A 9,573-nucleotide genomic window follows, 5' to 3' on the forward strand; every position below is an offset into this window, starting at 1 on the left:
ATAGAAATATGATTACATATAATTTCTGAAAGCATAGACACAATGTAAGAATGTATCTATTCTGAAATGGGAAAATGTGGGAATATGGCAAAGATTTTTAAAAACTGCAATCTTATTCTTTTTTAAATATTTTTTAAAATATATTTTATTGATTTTTTACAGAGAGGAAGGGAGAGGGATAGAGAGTTAGAAACATCAATGAGAGAGAAACATTGATCAGCTGCCTCCTGCACACTCCTTACTGGGTATGTGCCCGCAACCAAGGTACATGCCCTTGACCAGAATCAAACCTGGGAACCCTGAGTCCGCAGGCTGACACTCTATCCATTGAGCCAAACCGGTTAGGGCACAATCTTATTCTTTTGTTGTTGTTGTTTTCCATTGATTTTTGGAAAAAATGGAAGGGAAAGGGAGAGACAGAGAGAGAGAAACATCGATGTGAGAGAGACACATTGACTGGTTGCCTCTCACATGCGCCCTGACCAGAGCCAGGAATTAAGCCTGCAACTGAGATATGTGCTCTTTACCAGAATCGAACCTGGGACCCTCTAGTCCACAGGCCAGCACTCTATCCACTGAGCCAAACTGGCTATGGCAATCTTATTCTTTTTTTATCTCTTTTATTGGTTGGAGTTATTTCACATGTAGTATATGGTATGATTAAAAACCACACTCCTTGAGAAACTGCTAAATAAATAAATGCTAAGTTAAAAGTTAAATAAAGAAATTTGAAGCAATTATCCATTTACATCAGAAAATGTTTATGGTCCTGACCAGATAACTGTTTGTTAGAGCAAGTTGTGGGTTCAATCACTGGTGAGGGGACATAAAAGAATCAACAAATAAATGCCTAAATAATTGGAACAGCAAATCAATATCTCTCTCTGTCGCTCTCCCTCTCTCTCTTCCTCCCTCCTTTCCTCTAAAAATCAATCAATAAATAAAAATAAAACATTAGTAGTGAATTTATTAAAAATTATTTTCTCATTTGGAAGCAGTTTTGTATTATGTTTAATGTGATGTACCTTTGTCCATATGTGATTGTAGACTGTTTTTACCTATAAATTCAATCAACAGGTTATGTTGATATTACCTATATATATCCTTCAGGTTTAAGGAGAATCAGTGTTTCCACATCCCTACCAAGACCCTAATCAGGATGTGCCTGAACTATTGCATTAGTTTTTTGTCTAGCATTCACCTCTCACAATCACTCTTCATTCCAATTCACTCTTCTACCTTGCCAGGTTAATCGCTCAAGATACTTCATGGAATACATTTTTATTTATTTTTCTTTTTAATACATTTTAAAAACAAAATCATAATATAGATTTCTGGAATTCCAACCACTCTAAGTTATAAACTATTAAAAAAAGAACCTCAAACTCTAGGGTTGAGGAATATGCACCAATGATTTACTCAATAAATGCTAAATATCAGAATGCATACTTCTGTATTTGTAGAAGAATCCTTTTTATGGTCTACAATCCTTATTTGGTCCTGACTCTCTTCCTTACTAGTTATGTGACATGACTGTTTAAGTCATAAGAGAATCAGTGGCCTCTATCCATCAATGAGTACAATAGCAATAGTACTCCTTAGGGTTATTCTGAAATTAAATTGATAATTTATGTAAAGTACTTAGCAGAGGAACTGGAATATAATAAGGCCTTGTAAATGTTGCTATAAATTGGCTGCTACAAGTGTCAACAGTAAGTTTTCCTCCAACCCTTCCCTGCCACCTTCCCACCTCAAAACATACATACTTCCTTGTACTCATCTCTAGGAGCTTTTCTATCTCATGGATCAGAGAGAATAGTAGTTGACTGCACACAGAGAAGATAGAATTTACTAGGATGTGGGTCAGCAAGAACTTTGAAGCCAAAGTCATTCACTCAAGTTATCTTTTTTGAACGACAGAATTTTCATTCACAAAATGATAATAATACTTACATAGTAAGATAGTTATTAAGTAAAAATGTCTAGTATTGTTGAGCTAGCTACTTGTCCTGAGCCTCAAGTTTCTCATCTGGGAAATGGAGATAATATGTCTTGCATGAAGGTTGGGAAAATTAGCTATGATAATAATGTCTACTATTTCTTCAATGCTTATTAAGAGTTAGGCACTGTGCTAAACACTTGATGTAGACTGACTCAATAATCTATGCCCAGTGTTAGGTACACAGTAAACAATAAATGTTAGTTATTGTTATTGTTAATAATTATCTAATTGAACCCTTATGCCATCCATGGGAAGTAGGTGCTGTTCTTGCTCAGCTCAGCCCATTATGCTAAAAATACATGTTTTTAATGTGAAATCCCTCAATGCTTAATTTGTCAAATAATATTTAACTTAATATTTTAAATCATGTTAAAAGTAAAGAAAAATGTGTTTTCCTCTGAATGGTCATTCATCCCTAGTTTTCTGTTGAAGAACGGACAGTTTTTCAGGCCATAGAATTGGTTAAATGAGAGCCACACAAGAAAAAAGATCAGAATGGAAAGTGTGTTATAATCATAGTGGACAGGTTTATGGAACCTGGTGGAGCAGCTTCTTTGAAATTCCTAGAAGTAACTGCCCCCCACATATGGGAGGTGGTGTTGGAGTGTTTATTATACTACTAAATATTTAGGATGCATTTTTTCTCCTTTTCCTCCTCCTCCTCCAATTTCTCCTCCTTTTAAGTGTTACCTTATTGCCATTATTTTTATTTCCCATTTATGCTAGGTGTAGAGCTGTGACAAAGTAACCTAAAAAGTAAGGCATTATAGTCAGATTTGAAGAATTTCTTTTGTACCCTTATTTGTAATACACAATTATAAATTTACTAGAGGCCCAGTGCACGAAATTCGTGCACCCAGGGGGTTCCCTAAGCCCAGCCTGCACCGTCTCCCAGTCCAGCAACCATTGGGGGATGTCCAGCTGACGGCTTAGGCTCGCTCCCCCTGGCCTGCTGCAGCTGCGCTTGCCAGCCGTGAGCCTGGCTCAGGGCTTCTGGCTGAGCAGCACTCCCCCTGTGGGAGTGCACTGACCACCAGGGGGCAGCTCCTGCATTAAGCGTCTACCCCCTGGTGGTCAGTGCACATCATAGCAGCTGGTCGTTCTGCCATTTGGTTGATTTGCATATTAGCCTTTTATTATATAGGACTAGGGGCCCGGTGCACGAAATTCGTGCACGGGGAAGGAGGGGTCCCTCAGCCCGATCTGCACCCTCTCCAATCTGGGAGCCCTCAGGGGATGTCCTACTGACGGCTTAGACCTGCTCCCCATGGTCCTCTGCTCTCTGCGGACCTGCCTGCTTGAGGCCACCGTAGGCCTGGTGTCTGCTCTCTGTAGGGGACTGCCTGTCCTTCCCCGCTGGGGTCAGGGGCAAGCAGCGCCCTGCTGTCTTCTCTCTGGCTCACCACCGCAGGGGCAAGCAGGGCCCTGGTGTCTGCTCTCTGTGGGGGCCCTGCAAGGGACTGCTTGCCCCTCGCTGCCACAGCCAGTGGCAAGCAGGGCCCTGCTGTCTGCTCACTTGCTGCAGGGGACGTTCCCGCCCAGTTCCTGGCCGCTTGGGTGTGCGCCAGCTTGGAGTGCCTGGGTCCTGGGGATGTTCCCACCCCAAGCCCGGCCGCCTGGCACCTGCAAGCGTAGGCCGGACATTCCGGACTTCGGCCGCTCTGGGCCTATGGACAGGCCTACAGGCTCAGGGCGGCCTGGCTCCAGAGGACGCCTGTCCCTGTGACAGGGCTGTGGCCAGTTTCCCCTCCTGCTCCCAGCCACTCCTGCTGGGTTTCCATTCCCGCTCCCGGGCGCTGTGGCCGGTTTCCCCTCCCGCTCCCGGGTGCTCAGGCGGGTTTCCCCTCCCGCTCCCGGGCGCTGTGGCGGGTTTCCCCTCCCGCTCCCAGGCGCTGTGGCCGGTTTCCCCTCCCGCTCCCGGGTGCTCTGGCGGGTTTCCCCTCAGCTCCCGGGCGCTGTGGCGGGTTTCCCCTCCCGCTCCCGGGTGCTCTGGCGGGTTTCCCCTCAGCTCCCGGGCGCTGTGGCGGGTTTCCCCTCCCGCTCCCGGGCGCTGTGGCCGGTTTCCCCTCCTGCTCCCAAGCGCTGCCCATTCCCCTCCGAGCCGCTGTCCCTCCTTGCAGCCGCTGTGGCTGGGCTTGCCCTCCCACCTCCCACCTCCGTAGCCTTGGCTCCGTTTCTGTCCTCGAGGCCTCTACTTAGCTCCTTTCTGTACCTCTTGGCCTCCATGTTGTCCTCAGTCTTCCCTCGCAGCTGGTATATGCAAATTAACCGCCATTTTTAGCTTCTATTATTGAAACATTGTATCTTTTGGAGCTGTTGCTTCAGGAGCTCAGAGCCAGGCAGCAGCAGGCCTGGGAACCTTGGCTTCCTCCGTCACTGGAGCAAGCAAGCCTCCTGTTCCGCTTCCAGCTGCCTGGCTGCCGGCTGCCATCTTGGCTGACAGTTAATTTGCATAGGATATGCTGATTAGCCAATGGGAAGGGTAGCGGTCGTACGCCAATTACCATGTTTTTCTTTTATTAGTGTAGATAATATTTATAGTTCATTTATGCTTCATAAATAATTTTGAGTAAGCTTTGTAACCTATAATATTTTTTCCTTGTTTGAAACAAAATAGGGAGAAAATTAAGTGACAAGTTGTCCTTTTATATGTATATTTGTGTGTTCTCATTCATAGGTATTTTTAAGCTAATTACTTCAAAGAATTTCTCAATTCACATCAGAGACACACACAGTAAAGCATGATATATAACTTAATCAATACATATTTGAGCCTTTCAGCCAGAACTGCCATCTTCCAGTAATTCCCCAAAAGGGAAAGAGGAGAGGCATCCAGTATGTGTCCTCTAGGCCTTTCAGAAAACATGGACTTGTTCCTTTGGCCACATATATGCGAATCTACAAGAAAGATGATATTGTGGACATCAAGGGAATGGGCACTGTTCAAAAAGGAATGACCCACAAATGTTACCAGGGCAAAACTAGAAAAGTCTACAATGTCACCCAGCATGCAGTGGGCATTATTGTGAACAAGCAAGTTAAGGGCAAGATTCTTGCCAAGAGAATTACTGTGCATATTGAGCATATTAAGCACTCTTAGAGCCGAGATAGCTTCCTGAAATATGTGAAGGAAAATTATCAGAAAAAGAAGGAAGCCAAAAAGAAAGGTACTAGGGTTCAACTGAAGTGTCAGCTTGCTCCACCCAGAGACGCACATTTTGTGAGAACCAATGGAAAAGAGCCTGAGCTACTGCAACCCATTCCCTATGAATTCATGGCATGATAAGTGAAAACAAACAAGCAAACAAACAAACAAAAAACACCACTTCTGTGCTGATAAAAATGTTTCTCTTGAGTAGAAGTGTGGCATCCCTTCCCCCCAAATATAAAAAAAACTTTGTGTCCTAAAAAAATATTTTTAAATACATATTTGAAATGTTGATGATCAAATAAATAAAACATTTTGTTAACACACTTATTTTTCTCTACAAATGTGATAAAGTAATAGCAGTTAAAGTGTAATATAAACAAAAGTATATTAATAGTTACTAATTAATAGTTACTAATCTATGAATAGCTATCCATGTGGAGAATACAGCATCTGTCTAAGAACAAGGAACTTTATAAAATGAAATTAAAACAAACTGTGAAATGGCAAGAGAACTGACGTACAGTTCCAGCTCAAGAGACTTACTACATCTTACCTTCCATCTTAAAATACTATTATATATATGTTTACAAACTTACCAATGCTTTACTTGGATAGAGAAAGGGCAGTTGATAAAATTATTTTTGCAAGCAAGATGCAAATATCTCTCTCTCTATGTATAAAACCTTAATATGCAAATAGACCAAATGGCAGAACAACTGAACAACCAAACGGTCTTTATGATGTGCACTGACCACCAGGGGGCGCATATAGAACACAGCAGGCATCAGCAGCAGGCAGCAGAGCCCAGAACATGGAAGGTGTCAGCTGCTGCATGATAGAGGAGCATGTGAGCTGGGGCGCCAGACCAAGGCAGGGCACAGGTCACTGTCATCGGGGCGAGACTCTGGTGGTTACTGAAAATTCTTTGCTCCTATATGCCACGGTCCCACCCAGTGCTCACACCTGCTGCTGGCACCAGCCCCACTCACACCCGCTGCCAGCGCCGGAGCTGCCACTTGCACCCACTGCTGGTGCCTGGTGCTGGCCCTGATCACTTGGTGCCATCAGCAGGTGGGAGCAGTGGCTGCCTGCCCTGATTGCCCCTCAGGGCTTTTCCACCTCCCCCTGCTCCTGAGGGGTGATCTGGGCTGGTAGCGACCTCTCGCACCCACTGCCCAATCAGTCAGTGCTGTCAGCAGGTGCGAGCAGGACTGACACCGTCAGTGTGTGGGAGTGGTGACAGTGGGAGTGGGGCTGCTGGCAGACAGAGGACCAGGGGCTGTGGTGGGAGGGGTCAGCCAGAGGCACAGAGGATGGGCCGAGACCCGCCCCTGTGCCCATCGCAGCCTCGCAGCCCTCAGTTCTTTTCAAGGTGCATGAATTTGTGCACTGGGCCCCTAGTCCTATCTAATAATGACAGAACATGCAAATTGACTGTCACACCATCACAATGATGGCGGCTCCCTCAGCCCCGTCGGAGTCCCCCAGTCCTTTCAGCCCTGCTGGAGGGGCGGCAGGCACACAGTGTGGCTGGACCCGCCCTCAGCCACCCAGGGCCAGCCCGAGGCGCAGGCAAGCCTCAGATGTTGGTTGCCCAGCCAATGCCCAAGGCGCAGGCAAGCCTCAGATGTCGGCTGCCCATTCAATACCCAAGGCACAGGCAAGCCTTGGATGGCAGCTGCCCAGCCGCCCAGGGCCACCCAAGGCTCAGGTAACCAGGGCCGGCTGTGGCTGGCACTGCCGGCAGTGGCAGCAGCAGAGGTGTGATGGGGGCATCACCTTCCCCTGATGGTCGGGTCGCCTCCTACCCCTGAGGGCTCCCAGACTGTGAGCAGGCCTGGATGAGGGACCCTCCCCTCCAATGCATTAACTTTCATGCACCGGGCCTCTAGTCTATATATATAAAAGCCTAAGTGACAATTCAACTGTTCAACTGGTAACTATGATGCACACTGACCACCAGGGGGAAGACGCTCAACACACAGGCATGGAAACACAGAACAAACTGATGAATCTCAGAGGGAAAGCAGGATGGGAGAGGTTGGAAGAGATTAACCAAAGATTTTATATGCATACTAGAGGCCTGGTGCATGGATTTGTGCACTGGTGGGGTCCCTCAGCCTGGCCTGTGGGGATCAGGCTGAAACCAGCAATTCACCATGCCTCGAGGGGTCCTGGATTGTGAGAGGGCACAGGCCAGGCTAAGGGACCCCCATAGGTGCACGAATCTGTGCACCAGGCCCCTAGTAAACAAATATAGCCCAACTTGCAAATATCTAACTAATGTAAATCATATAAACTAGAGGCACTATGGGGGAGGGTCCCTCAGCCTGGCCTATGCCCTCTCACAGTCTGGGGGTCCTCAGGGGATGTCCTACTGACAGGTTAGGCCCGCTCTCCAAGGAGCGGGCCTAAGCCGCAGTCTGGCCTCCCTCTGCGGGAGGGGACCACATGGGTGATCAAGGGACATGGCCGCCCCCTTTACCCTGCTGCTACACTGCCACTGCTGGGCCAATTAGGAGACGGTGCCAGCCCCCCCCCATCACCCCTCTGCTGCCGCTGGTTGCTGCCTCCCTATCACAGTTCCCTCCCTCTGCCCGCTGGCCCTGCCCCTGCAAACTGGTCATTCTGCCATTCGGTCGATTTGCATATTATGCTTTTATTATATAGAACTAGCACCACACTGAAATATCTTCAAAATATTTTTAAGAGTCTCTTATTTCATGTTCAAATCTTGAAAACACAGGTGGTTTTTGCAATCTGTAATTCCATAGTTGTAGGAGAATCCTTTTTTGCTCAATAAAAGTGAAATTTCCTGATGAAACATCCCCATCTGGTGAAAATAGAGCTTTATAGTCAATGTCTCATTAGGATAAAAGACATTGGTTGAATTTGCAAGTATTAATAATATTACTCTAGAATAAAAGGTCATAACAATAACATTATTTTTAAAGAACATTTTGAAATGTTTTGCTTTGGATTCAAGAAAAAAAATCTCAAGAAAATTGTTGCCATTGTTATTTCATTGAGAGAAGGATTAGGGAAGTTTCAGGAAAGAGAAGAATAAGTAGTGAAGGGAAGTTAAATTTGGGATTTATTTCAATCTTCCATCATTTGGCAAAAACTAATTCCAAGTCATTCCAGAATTAGTAGAATAATGTGTAGAGAGATGAGCATTGACAAGGAGAAGACCTCATGGCAAACAGATATACATAAAAATTCTGAACATTTCCTTTCCTCTTAACCTTTTACAATGAAAAAAAAAGAGAAATGATAAGACAATCAATTCATCACTGGTACTAATTTCAAAAAGTAGAGAGTGAGTGTATCAGAAGACCAGAAATATAAAGTTTTCTGAGACACTTTAGTTGAAATTAATTACGTTCTCCCTGCTCTTTTTCTTTTTTTATTGACTAAGGTATTACATAGGTGTCCTTATCCCCCCCTTGTCCCCCAACCCTCCGCTCATGCCCTCACCCCCCTGTGTCCATTGGTTAGGCTTATATGCATGCATACAAATCCTTTGGTTGATCTCTCCCCCTTACCCCCACCTTCCCCTACCTTCCCTCTGAGGTTAGGTGGTCTGATCCATGCTTCTCTGGTCTGGATCTGTTTTTGTTTATAAGTTTCTGTTGTTAATTATATTCCACAAATGAGTGAAATCATCTGATATTTATCCTTCTCTGACTGGCTTATTTTGCTTAGCATAATGCTCTCCAGATCCATCCATGCTGTTGCAAATGGTAGGAGTTTCTTCCTTTTTACAGCAGGGTAGTATTCCATTGTGTAGATGTGCCACAGTTTTATAATCCACTCATCTCCTGATGGGCACTTAGGCTGTTTCTAAATCTTAGCTATTGTAAATTGTGCTGCTATGAACATAGGGATGCATATATCCTTTCTGATTGGTGTTTCTGATTTCTTGGGATATAATCCTAGAAGTGGGATCACTGGGTCAAATGGGAGTTCCATTTTTAGTTTTTTGAGGAAATTCCAAACTGTTCTCCACCGTAGCTGCACCAGTCTGCATTCCCACCAGCAGTGCATGAGAGTTCCTTTTTCTCTGCATCTTCACCAGTACTTGTTGTTTGTTGATTTGTTGATGATAGTCATTAGGACAGGTGTGAGATGGTACCTCATTGTCATTTTGATTTGCATCTCTCGGATAATTAGTGCCTTTGAGCATGTTTTCATATGTTTCTTGGCCTTCTGTATGTCCTCTTTAGAAAAGTATCTATTTAGGTCTGATGCCCACTTTTTGATGGGTTGTTTATCTTCCTTTTTGTTAAGTTGTATGAGTTCCCTGTAAATGTTGGATATTAAACCCCTTATTGGAGATAACATTGGCAAATACGTTCTCCCATGCAGTGGCTTTCTTGTTGTTTGTTGATGGTTTCTTTTTGCTGTGCAGAAGCTTTTT

General features: G+C 44.9%; 1 pseudogene; it reads left to right on the plus strand.

Annotated features, from left to right (window-relative positions):
- The window catches only part of LOC106697152, a 60,796-nt pseudogene extending 55,511 nt beyond the window's left edge, over positions 1-5,285 (plus strand).
- Positions 5,286-9,573: the final 4,288 nt, after the last annotated feature.

Source organism: Myotis lucifugus, unplaced genomic scaffold, assembly GCF_000147115.1.
Source record: "Myotis lucifugus unplaced genomic scaffold, Myoluc2.0 scaffold_50, whole genome shotgun sequence".
NCBI lineage: Eukaryota > Metazoa > Chordata > Mammalia > Chiroptera > Vespertilionidae > Myotis > Myotis lucifugus.